At 40.0% G+C, this 13,645-nt stretch overlaps 1 long non-coding RNA gene across 1 annotated transcript; it reads right to left on the reverse strand.

Moving 5' to 3' along the window:
* Window positions 1-425: 425 nt before the first annotated feature.
* LOC117817314 lies at window positions 426-2,740 on the reverse strand. The gene is made up of 3 exons (XR_004632119.1): window positions 2,211-2,740; window positions 1,586-1,682; window positions 426-760 (listed from the first exon to the last, which is right to left on the reverse strand). It is a non-coding gene; the product is annotated as an uncharacterized LOC117817314 (long non-coding RNA).
* Window positions 2,741-13,645: the final 10,905 nt, after the last annotated feature.

A 13,645-nucleotide genomic window follows, 5' to 3' on the forward strand; every position in this document is an offset into this window, starting at 1 on the left:
CTGCATTCACAGAGAGGAAAGGACTCCTCTGATATACTTACTCAAAACCAGTACAGCCATGTAGCTCAGGCTGTGGATATAGGCTGATCCCATCCCCTCCTACATCAGTCACTCACCAGTGCCTGCATCAGCCTGGCTGCTTGACCTTGTTTGTTGTGGAAGTATTGTATAGACATTTTTATTCACAACTGAGCTCACCTGTGGTACATAAAACTGTTACAAGCCACACTTGTACAGTATGTCGTGTATGCTGTGTTACTCGTAGACTACAGTATGTGGGCCGCCTGCCTATGTTGTGTTTAAAAAAGATGCATTTTTAATGAGTATATAAAGTTATCTAAATTCTCTCAAAACATATGCAGCTTTTACATGACCAGCTGCGAAAAAGTCTAAAAGTTGCTCAGTGATTTCTTCAAACTACAGGACGCCATAAAATCATTTTATTTTGTTGCATTTACAACAATGCTGGAATCCTCAATTGGCTTGTCATCTGAGATGTCATCAAACCATCCTGTGTTGTGAGTCCAGGGGATGCAAAAAGCACCGGCTATTTAACATTTGTGGATATGCAGAGGGATAATACACCCCACCACAGCAGCTTTTAGCTTTAATCCTGGGTTCCATTGTTTCAATCTCCATAAAACCCAATTGGCAGTGTTCCTCATCGCTGCACTGGTGACTCCTACTGGTTGGTCAGGACGTCAGCGTGGAGATTCTTTGTACCTCTGAATGTGCAGCACCCTCCTGGGGAAGCTTCTCGCTGTCAGTTAAAAAAAACAGCTGGTGACTTGTGGGCCACTCATGGCTGTGCAATCCCTCCCTATGAGAGCAGTGGGTGTCACCACAGTAGGATCTGTGCTAGATAGAGATTTGGCCTTTGCAAATGGGGAAAATGCCAGAAGAAAAAACAAGAAATAAAAGAAACCCAGCAGAACAGACCATCAGAGGTGAAAAAGTTCTTGAATTGTCTTGAACTAGATCATTAAGGGTAGTAAATCTTCAGAGACCGAGACATATTGACTGTAAACTGAATCAAAATCTTCATCTTTTCATCAGAATATTATAAAGAGACAGATTTAAAGTCACAAACACCTTTTCCTTGATGATATTCACAACACGTGCAATGTCAAGATACCAAATATTTCTGTGATCAAGATAAAAGCCAAAATGACTTTAATTAATTGCTCCATCTTGCTCCTGTCATAATGTTATGAGACAAGAACTGGCTGGATATGACACATCTGCTCAGACTCCCCTCTTTAGAGGCTTGGCACCCAGTGACTTGCAGATACATAACCAGGTGGCTGGATAAATTCTTAAATCTGCGGCAAATTACCTTGGAGCTTTAATCTAATGGGTTGCAATGTGTTAAAGCCATACGTTTTAAATCCACAATAATGGCCTCAATTTAGCAAGACTCATTTTCCTGCAAATATTGTCTGCATATCTGAGCAAATTGCTTTTCATGTCTCTGATTTAAGCACTAAGCAGCTTGAGAAAATCAATCTTTTTCAGACTTGCACTCTATGGTCAGGACTGGTCACATCATATTTAATTTCCTTGGCTTACACGTGACTTGGCTCACCTTTCAATCTCTCCTTTGCGTGCCATTTAGTTCTCTGCTTCATATCAATCCAACCCTGCTGAGAAACTAAATTCAGTCATCTTAGAAATGAGTTCCTCTGATGAAAGACACATAATGAGAGGGGGCGAATTAGTATTGTAGCAGAGATGCAGTTAAACAAGCATTATGCAGCTCAAACTCAATGACTTGGAGAGCTTTTCCAAGAGCCCATCAGTCTTGGCCAGATGTTGGAGGCTGATAAGAGACTCTGCTCTCAAGGAGCTCGTCTTTATTCTGTCAGTGCCTCTTCCCATGAAAGAGACCCGGGAAGGCAATGGCCTTAGGAGATAGAGAAGCACTTGCCATTGTGGTAAAGTGTCACGCAGATGTAAAGAAACAACAAATCTAGTCGAATAAAGCATTCAGTGCAAACACTGTACAATGTGGAAATCAAATATGTTTAACAGAGTGTAAAAAAATAATCTCCAGTGGGATAAAAACTCTATTTGGAGTAAGTAAGGTCCCAGAACATCCTGATGGAAAAGACGTTTGGCTGTTAACTCCCCATGAGGAGAATAAATACGCATCATGTGGTATAAGATAAATGACGTGACACAGTTCAAGGGATGAGGAAAGATGTGCCTACCCCAATTTCAGTATTTGAATGCCGCTGCGTGCCGCGTCACAAACCCATCATGCGCTTTGGCTCTCCAGCAAACACTCTTTGGCCTAAGTGTGACTGAGGCGGTGTTATCAGCTGCACAGGCTGACACACTTCACTCTCTCGCCTCAGGCTTTGCAGAGTTTGAACCATGCGACCACAGCAGTTAGCGCAGCGTGGCAGGAAGACATCTTCACCACGTGAGGTTAGCACTACATGCAATAGGCCGTCTGCATGCAAAGGAGTAACTTGAGATAAGCACTTAAGTATGCACAGGACAAACATGTTCATGCACAAGTAAAATCACAAAGCTTCTCTGGTTTATCATGATGCATCAGTGAATTCACGTGGGCAGTCAAAAGGATGTGGACTGGTGCTGAAGCTGAAACAATGAGATAATTACACAATAAGTGGGTCAACATGGACATTATGGACCATTGTCATACTTGATTAAACACGAGTCACGCATGAAATACATGAAGTAATGCTTATATTATTTCACCCTTGTAAAACTAATTAAAGCTTCAGTCTCTACCTATGCTAAAGTAATTGCTAAAAATGTTAGTTTTAGCCCTCTAATGAAGCTAAATGAAAAGGGTAATTTTACTGGTTACAGATCATTGTCTGAGCTTCTAAAAGTTCTTGTACCAATGCTTGTTTTAGCACTCAGAAGGAATGATTATCTTCTATAAAAGCAGTTTTAGTCTTGAAAATGAAGTAGTTGGCTAAAAATATGGGCAAAGTTTCTAAAGATGCTGTCTGCTTTTTTAAGTGTGAGACAATGCTCCTAGAAGTTTAAGTTTTAGCTTCTTTACATGCTAGTATTATCTTATAAAGATGTGTAAGTGTTTTCATCTACAAAATAATTCAACTTGCAGTTATGAAAGTTTTGGCTAAGGTTTCTTAAAATGACCTAGAAAAGTCAATTTTAATCCTCAAAATGCTAGCTTTAGGCTAAAATTATCATTTGATTTTATGAGATTGTTAGTTAAAGCTTTCTAAAAGTTTAGGTTTTAGCTTCTACAAAAGCAAATTTTCGTGCTTAAAATGCGAGATTAAACATGTACAAACGATAGCTATAGCTTCAACTTCTTTCAAGGATCAGCTTTTATAAAATTATAGGTTTAAGCATATTCAGCAAATACAAATACAAGTTTTAGCATTTAGGGATGCTAGTCTAAGCCTCTTACTACCAGGAGTTTGTTTTAGTCCCTTAAATGCCCTTTTAACCCTTATGTTTGAAGGGATTTCAAATTTCAAATTCAAATTGACCAATTTTAAAGCTCCAAAATGTGAAAAAAAAAATGTTAAGTTTTTTTTTGCTATGACATTTCTTCTGCTTGGCTTAATTAGCGTAAATAATATATAAAATGAAAATTCCTTGCCCAAGGAAACTTTACCATTTGACTGCAGGAGCTACCTTCCAAGCCAGCTAAATACAGCATCAAAATCTGGGCAGCATGTGACGCAAGAGGTGTCTCAGGTTAATTTATCAACATCACTTCATACATTTTTTTTTTCAAAATGTAAAATACAATAAACAAAAATCTATGTCATGTGTAACTAATGTATTTATATTTAGGGCTTTCCAATGTATATTTAAAAAAAGCTTTAACATGAATTTTAAAGGTGACATATTACGCTCTTTTCATCAAAATATATTGGTCTAATGGTGCGTTCACACCAAACGCGAACGATCACGCTAGACGCGTGAATATGGACGCGCGAATGATTCGTGTTTACTTGCGCTACTCGTGTGAATGACTGGCTCAATTCGCGCGTCAAAATCGCGTGTAAACGAGTGCCAAGACGCGAATATACGCGAGAGGGAGGGGGGTGCCCACGCCACAGCTGTCTTTTGTCAACAAACAGAAGACAGTGGAGGCTGGCTTGACTTTCGTTTCTGAAGTGGAGGCTGGCTTGACCGCAGTAACAAGGTTGGTCTCGCGGACATTGAATGGGGAAGCCGGTTATACTAAATGGGGCAGAGATAACCTCCTACTTCTACAACCGATAACTGACAGACAAAGTTTTTCACAACTCACCACATAATCCTCCTCCCTCTCTGTCCTCACAGTGAGCTCCTGTTTATTCCTGATCCCATAAAAACAGGTAGAGTCACAGAGTTTGGGGAAGCTGCACGGTGATAGAATCAAAGTGTCCCATATATTCCAGAGGAGGGAATCTCCGCTGGGATCTCCGCTGGTCCATACGTCACACAACACACGTCACCGGGGGATTTTGCACGCCGATTGGCTATCGCGCTGCGATTCATTCGCTTGAGTTCAGATATTTCAACTCTTGCGAATTGTTCGCGCAAATAATGCGCGTCATTCGCACGAATCGAGCCATTTGCGTTGCCGAATATGCGCGATACGCGCCGCCAGACCAGTACTTGCGTCTACTAGCGTCTCTGCATTAACTTTACATGTACTTCATTCGCGCAAATGATTCTATTCGCGTTTGGTGTGTATGCACCATAAGAGGTCCCCAAAACATGTCTTTTAAGTTTATGCTCAAAAAAACACTTCGAAATCAGATTTTGGCATGCCTGAAAAACCCTCTTCTTCAGCCCTGTTCAGAACGGTCTGTTTTCCCTCTGACCACGCCCCCTCAGGGAGTGGATGTCCCCTCAGCTCTCCAGCTCGTTGATCTAATGTTTACATGTTGGCTGAATATGCACGTCTGCTCATAGACCCACGTTACTTCAACCCACTGACTTTGATCCAGAATCTGATCCTGACGGAGAGGCACCTGCAGCAGGACCTTTCTGCTGATGCTAATTAGCGCTAGCACTTTTCCATGAAAACTAAATATCATCCACTAGATCTTCAAATCTGCAGATTGGGGAGTAAAACCGACATCTGTGTTTATTAAGACAGCCTACAACTAGCATGCCTCCCTCCTAAGCTCCTTGTTAGCACACGTGTGCTAGTGATGTGTTGGTCGCGGATGATCCGGCTCTAAGAGCCGTCTCTTTGAAGTGAACGACGGGAGCCGGCTCCTGACTGAGAGACGTTTTGTTTTTGTTTTTTCACGTCTTTTTCTGTTAAAGCCTCACTTGATTGGTCAAGACATATGGTGGCGTCTTGACCAATCACGTGTCTACATTGAGCAGAACGGGGAGGGGAAGGGTTACAGACACAGCAAAGTGAGCACAGCACACCAACAGGAGGGAGACGAGAGGGAGAACATGCGCGACAGACAGAGAACACACAAGAAAGGTGAGAAAACGAGTGACTGCAGGAAACACAGTAAACTTATTGAAATGGCATAGACTCTGAAAGGGCAGAGGGTAGACTGCAAGGTGAAAGTGTCATCAATCAGGGTCCACAAAAAACCTGCAAAGGCACATTAGAAGTGTCTGTGAAGGTTCTCAGTCATCCAGGTCATGGACATTAGAACTGTTTATCCATCAGTGCAATTGCAAAAATAAAGACAGTGAAAGGAACCTGCTGTTAATGAAGGTGTTTAAAAGTTTATAAATAATATACATACAATCAGAGATTGGACCTTTTTGTCTAATTGTGGTGGGTCTTGTTTTTGTACTTTATAATACATTTTTGTAGCACTCTGTTCCATGTAGAGTATATAAATAAAGCCTTATAAATAATACACATTTGATATAATGTATGTTTTTTACATTAGTAACTCATTTGACATATAATTTAACTTATTTTAGGCAATACATTAATTTAAACAAGAAAAATCTGAGGAGCCACTTGAGAGCCGAAAGAGCCGACTCTTTGTAGTGAGCCGATCCAAAAGAACCGGCTCTCTAAAAAGAGACGGAATTCCCATCACTAATGTGTGCAGGTAATAAAAAACGGAGGAGGAGTTGAGTTGTATTTTATACAGTCTATGGGTTGAACAAGCTCCGAGCTCTGACTCCGTGACAGACCGGATATTGTTGTGACGTAACAAAAACACGGAAGTCTGAAACGGCTTGTTTCACACACATTTACAGAAAGGTGTAGAAATCAGAACAGGGGCAGAATGGATTTTTTTCATTTTCGGGGGGTTTGTAGACATGCCAGGGAAACATATTTCAGGTAGAGAACCATTATAAAGTCGATTTCGCATGATATGTCACCTTTAATGAAAAACAAGTGAGTTATCCTCATTGAACCATGATCTGTGATAATTAAAAAAACATCAATGGACTAAGTCTTGATTTAAATGGTTAGTAATGGAGTTAAAAATTAGATTAAAAAAAATGTTTCTTGGGATTTTTTTGAGTTCTGACACTTTTGGATAATTGAATATGCCCCGGGTCAAATTGACCCAGGAACATTATAGCTGTTGCAGAGAAACGAACATACAGGAGGGTAAGTAACTTTTTGCAGAAAATCAATATGCACTTGAGATGACATCTGGAAATTAGGAATGTACTTATACTGATGGTTAATTCATGAAAAGTAATCAGCTGATAAATCAATTGCAAAACTTTACAGATTGCCTATTTCCGTGCAGCCCACACTCAATCAATGTAGTGGGCCTTGGAGTGCTTGTGGTGCTAGGGGGTGACCATGAGCTAACAGAATGAAATCTGATTCATAGATCCCATATGTGGTTATTATGATAATGTCCGACCATTTTCTCTGTAGGAAACAGTGCTACCTATAATAGCTATGGCGAAAGGAATGTCAAATCCCATTTGTCTCTTACTGGCTGAATTTCAGATGGCTTCATTATACCTCTGGCTTGCTCGGTGTAGTATGCAGAGCCAAAATCAAAACACAGAAATAACAAAAAACAAAACACCAACAATGGCTTTGGCACAGGTTAGGTTTTAGTGACCCAGCCTTTCTCACTCCAAAAGGGAGTGGCACAGGTTTAATAGCAGAGGCAAGTTATGATGCAGAGAAAAAAAGAAATGAAATGCAGCCAAGAAAATACTAAAACAATCCCTTAGCAGTGGCAGAGGCAGCAGCAGCAGAGGTAACAACAACAGCAGCCTGTTATTTTCCCTTCCCCCATGGCCCCTGTTGCCATATAACAGTAATAGGAGATGGGTGTTGCTCACCGCCTGCGTGCCTAATTGAGAGGAAAACAAACTGGTTGCAACGGTTAATGGGAAAGGTGAGGCAAAATACCATTAATAGTCAGTGATCCTTTTGAATAATTACCAGTGTCCACTGTGTCACGTTTCCAGCTCTGTTCAAGTGATTGATGTCCAAGCTATTATGGCTTTTAAGAAAAAATCAATCTTACACATAACACCATGTGATGTATTCACTCCATGAGAAAATACTACAGTTTAAGGTAATTTAACAACTCTGTTCCATAAGGTTTGGTGCAGATTTCGAACAGCGAACATGATAGGCTGGGCTAAGTGTACATGTTCATACAAATAATGATAACCACAGGCAAATTAGAAAATCAAGGACAATATTTATCTTCATGCAACAGACGCACAGGTTTTCAGGGACGTTTAGCACACGTTATTAAGCTAATGGTGGTCCCATGTGCTTTGATTTCCAACAAACAGGGGCGGATGAAAGCAGCATTCAAGGTCAGGCATTTTATAGAAACAGCACACTAAGCCAACAGCACATGATAAATGATAATCATTGAGTAGATAGTCTTTGCCATACTTCTTAATAATGCACTCCACATCGTCGCAGTTATAATGAATCATTCAGTAGCTGCAAGTATGAATATTGCATTTCATTAATGGATCAAAGAATCAAGAGGTCAGGACATGTATGCTTTTTTTGAAAGTGTATGTCTGTGTATGTCCATGCTGGTATGTATGTGTGCCTGTCTGTGTGCGTGTGTGTGTGTTCCAGTTTTGTTTGTCAGGAGGGAGGCTCCTGCTGTTTGAGAGTCCCTCACAGTCTGTAATGCTTCAGTTATCCCATTGTTAGCTGCTTCTAGTGTACCTGCAATTAAATTTTCCAAAGTCAGAGAAGCCTAACTAATTACTCCCAGCAAATGCCCCGTCTCTCCGATGCAAATAACACCACACTATGCTCTAATAGTGCAGGAAAGCCATAACACAGGCCTGACGGATCTTGCACTGTCAATCAATACAAAATTGGATTTGCAGCATAACGTTATGTCAGCTATTTCTGCGCATTCATTTGACAGATAAAACTGTAATCAAGCTAATGCAATGCTCTCAACAGAATAGTTTAGCAGCGCGGGTTGAAATGAAGCCACTTTTTCCTTTTTTGCACGACTGAACAGAACCAAACAAGTCTCGACTGCAACATTTCTCATGCATCATACTGACAAGTGCTTGACAAGGCCAAGACAGGGCTGCTTGTCTGCACGTGAATGAGAATGAAGTAAAATACAAATCACTCTGGAGACATCGCCTAGGAGTATGACGTGTAATGGAAATATTCTCAGGTTTGATGCATATTTGCATATTCTCATGTAGCGTGCTGTCAGTGGCAGCAGCGGGTGGCAGTGGAGCTCGAAGGGGTCTTCGGTGTTTGTTCACTTCAGCAGACAACTATTGCTTTAATTACTTTAGGACTTATGCAAGGCCAGTGTCCATAAACCAACTTTGCATGCCTGTGGTACTCTGAAAAATAGAGTGTTATAGAGCTGGACCCATCTCAGGGAGATTTCCATTAGTGGGGACACCTGAGAGTAAATTATGTGAAAAAGTAGATAAAATAGAGAATAACAGCCCAAACATAGCCTTTAAATAGTCGAAAAACTGTGCACAATTCCTTTAATCACTGTCATTTATTTCTCTTAAATTCTTTATTTTAAGTATTTTGTGTTAAAATTGATCAGGACATTGAACATACTTGCTTCGAAGCATTTCAAGATGCTAATAAAAATTCAGCAGCAACATACTGTGGTGGTGCGAGTGGCTTAAGGATTGCTTCACTGCATTCGTTGTGTGAATTATATATTAAGTTGAGCTGCAGATGCATAGAGTGCATTATTTACTGATGACAGCAGAGGAAACGCAGATGCTCTGCTCTATGTCTAAAACATGCAGCGCACCTGACAGCTGGAGAAGATATTCTATAAGCACTGCAGTCACCCTAAATGTTCGTAGAGATTAAGAATACTGCATGCAATTTAACTAATAGAGCTTTCATGGCCAGTGTGCATCATCAACTTACAATATTGAGCTCTTAATACCATTGGCAAAGTTTAAGTGGAAACATAATCTTAATGCTGATTGTGTTAAAAACAAAATATTTGCTACCATTTCTGTTCCATTTTCAACATGCTGTGCTTGTGATATTTTTGTGACAAGCTACAGTTTATCACATTCCTCATGTCACTTTTCCCGAACACCATATTCCTCTTAGAGTCATTAAATTTTCACATTTTTCTCTTTTTCTTATAGAGGTAAAGTGCACTTGATGTGTCACCCGTGTGATGCAATTCACTCTGGCAGAAGCCTTTATTGCTCGTCCACCTTTTCCCTGCATGTATGGTATGTCCTTGCAAAATAACCCTTATTCATTTCCATTTATTTTGACCAGTGGTGGAGCTGCGGCGACACCGGCAATAAAACAGCTCATTTATTTGACATGAAAGCTGATGATTATTAACGACAGCTCGAGTGGTGACAACAAAGGCAGAGGAAATCCAGAGAAGATAGAGTTGGATTGATCTTCTTCAGAGTGAACAAATGGCCCTGTCACTGAGGGGAATAGTTATACTTCATCCTCTATTGCCCCTCTGGTAAACCCAGCGTTTTGTTTAATGCTACATAAAAATAAAGCTCAAACCTTATAAGAAACATTTCTTAAATTCTGAGGATGGCGAGGCAGGTTGTTGTAATTCAAGCCCACAGACGGGTCAGTTAATCTCAGTGGGAGTTCTGCTTAAAAAGGGGTTTCCAAGAACATATCTGAGCTCTGACAAATTGCTCTGAGCTGCAAGATTCATCACTGTCAGACCCTCCTTTCTGCTACTTTTCTATAGGTCATCATGGCCCCCCTAAAACAGGACTTTTCAGAGAATATGGCACACTTATTTCAGAACCTCTTCACCTGACATTTTAAAAGGTTAAGCTCCCTTGAAAGGGCGAGCTTATTAAATATTTTCATCTCAGAGAGGAAAATTATCGGCTAATCACCGTGGAGATGTATCTCACAAATATTACATCATCACAAGAAGCAGTGTCAGCATGTTGGATTGAAGATAAAGTAGTAGCTAGAGGGATAAACACTGTGATAACTGTACAGTTTTATAAGTGTTCAATATTTAATTCCTGAAAAACATTATTTAAATGTGTTATTTCCAAGCCCTTATCCAATTTCACACCATGTTTAAGCTCGTCAGTTAGCTTTGGATTTCTGAACACAGTGGACTGTTAGCATATAGCTGAAATAACGTGACACAAAAATGTTCGAGGCTTGAGTTTTTTCACCATCTAAAACCAAACTTCCTTAAAGATTACAAGGCATGTGTTTTCACTGCCACGGCCATTTCCGTCTCTTATGTTGTTGAGGAATAGTTTCATTAAAACAAGGCCTCGTTCAAGTAGTTAACGCAGTGTTTAGTATTCCCAAACTGTGGGAGCTGGTCCAAGATGCTCCTACATTAGTGTAGGCTGACACTGGCAGCTAGAATATTTCACACACTGGTGACACCAGAAAAAGTTATGAACAGTGTATCCTCACCTGTTAAACTTTTCCTTTCTTAACACAATACTTTTTTTGTGGTCATTAAGTTTTTCTTCAAGGTATTGGCCTGAATGTAGGGTGAACCTGATTATAAGATACCCCCTTTTCAAGACAATGGCTGTTTTGGAAATGGCCTGCTTAATAATGTAGAATTCAGTAGGAACTGCCTAATACATACTGTCTTTGCATTTAGTATGTAGTATGACTGTTCTGTTCGATCTGTGTTGCAGTACGCCGGTCCAGACGTCACTGAATTTTCGGTTTCAGAATGCGGAAGTAAAAAATGGCCGAGCTGATAGCGAAACTGCTTCATTAGCATGACTCATGATTTAAAAAGTTAAAAAGTTTAAAAAGTTAGGAGGTGGTTTATATAATAATTAATAATTTTCACAGCACCTAACAACTGAATTCCCCTGTCAAAAAGAAGGAAAAGCGGAATGGGCGCTGTGCATTGTGGGAAACAGTAAGCGAGGGAGACTGGTCTGCTGCATACTGAGACACGTTCCTAAATCAGTAAACATCCGGGGAGTTTTGGCATACTGCAGATTTTGCTCGTCACATACCAATTACTACATACTGAATTTTGGCCAAATCAGTACGTACTGCTAGTACAGTAAGCGGTTTCAAAAACAGCCCATTTCTCAGAAAAGCGTACTTTTTGAAGACCCAATCCTCTTTTGACTTGTTTTCCTTAATAAAATTAAAAAGATTATTGCCAAATTAACTGGGAATAATGATGAAGCAAACATCAAATTATTTCAAAACTAAATTTTCAGATTTTTGTGGTCATGTGTAAATGAAGCACTTATGATATCAGTATTTTTATACCATAACTAAAATAACCTACAGTCCATTGGATGTCTGATTGGTTTGCTACTAGTTATATACCTTGGATCCATTTTTCAGTAACATGCACGCCTTTTAAGGCAACCTTTTCTGGTACGCTATCTTCAGACGTTACATTCTACTGCCCCTTATGTCTTGAAACAGTTTCATGTTTCTGCTGCATTGATAACCATTGTCTGAAGAAAGGCGTCATATATCCGCCTCAACTGATTGATTTGTCCTACTTTTTTGCAACTTTGTTTATCGCATCTTTCAATCTTTCAACTCTGTTGCACTTTACTGCTGAGTCACAGCTGGCCTCAGTCATAAGGGGTATACTCCCTGATTGTGTCTTATATTTGGGTCAATATGGTAAGTTATATTTAAAGTACTCATTCTAAACAAGTCTACCCATAAAGCTAGAGTTAGCTTGATAAGCTAGCTAGCCCCAACTGCTGACATCTAGCCGCAGCTTTAAAACTGATAAGCTAAAATTAGGTCTTTCTTTCTGTCTGTGTAATATGACCTAAATTTAACCTAGAAAATCATCTCTCTTTAATGCTAACACTGAGTTCCTGACTTCAAGACACTTTATATCAGCTCTACAGCTCAAAGGGATCTAATTGAAGCAGTAAGACCTTACAAAATAATCATACTGCTGATAAAACGCCCACACAATGCTGTGAAGTGACAGGTTCAAGAGGCGTGTTCAGCTGATAGCTCAGATATTAGACATTACACCCTGACAAAATGAGAAACTGGAGAAAATCTCATCACATGCAACAATGTGACCTGCACACAGACACCAAGACACAGAAAAACACATTTACAACGGCCTCCTGGACATACTGAACTGTTCCCTCAACCTGTCGCCCATGCGTCATTATTACAGTAAAATTGTATATAATTCTGATATCCAGAGCTAAGATTCATGTTACTGTCTGTAGATAAGCAGTACTGACCAGCTGCAGATTCAGCAACTAACCAGAATCCTAATGTATGAACATAGTCTGTACATTTCCCTGACACAGTATGTCCTGCCTTTACATAGAAGAATGCATTAGTGTGATTAGGATCAGTGCATGTGCGATAACACTGTGTGCAGTCTCTGTGATTTCAGATTTGACACAGCGGGTTATGATATAAGACTGTATCCTATCAGACAAGATGGAGTGGACAGACGAGGCCGGTTGACTAATGCAGAGTGACACTCGCTCTCCCAGCGACTCCACTAATGGCCCTCATATAGACTGGTAAACCAAGAGGCGTGAAGGGCAGAGGGTTACAGGTTTATTCAGCCACTACTCCATCTAGTCAAACATGTTCTATTCTTGTAGTGTTCACATTTAGATACGAGATCCTCCCCTTCCTTAAAATAAACACATTCTTCACGTAGCTGAGGGCAAAGTTTGTATTTTTATCTTTCTTGTTTGGTGTGTGAGGATTTGGGAGACAGTTCAGGGGAGGGGTTTGTATGAGAAAGAAAAATGTCAGTGTGTTATTTCTGAGCATTTTGCACACAAAAATCCATAACAAAACAACACACTGAACTGCAGTACATAACTGTAATAAAAAAGCAAGTCGGTGTTTAGCCAAGTGACAGTACTCATTTGTCACCCTGCAGACTGCTGCTGGTTGACTATTTGGAGAACAGGAGTAGAGTTTATGTGTGGCTGTTTTTGTGTGTTTTGTTTCCAGGGAAAAGTGCTGATGGCACAGATGCTGCGAGCAAAAACAATTGCTCAGTGAATTGAATTAAAGTATAGGATCCTTTAACCACATGCCCATACCTGCAACCATTGAGTAAGTATCCTGTAATTATAAAGCTTATTGACCGGTCAGTTTTAATTTAATGTATTTTAACTTAACACCATCAGTACCACAACAGTTCAAGGTATAGTCAAAGATACAGAAATAGTAGATGTGTGAACAAGTTAGCAGACAAGAGATTAAGTCTGAAAAAAATATAAGTCTTCTGTTATTGTT

This window comes from Notolabrus celidotus, chromosome 8 (genome assembly GCF_009762535.1).
Source record: "Notolabrus celidotus isolate fNotCel1 chromosome 8, fNotCel1.pri, whole genome shotgun sequence".
Taxonomy (NCBI): Eukaryota; Metazoa; Chordata; class Actinopteri; order Labriformes; family Labridae; genus Notolabrus; species Notolabrus celidotus.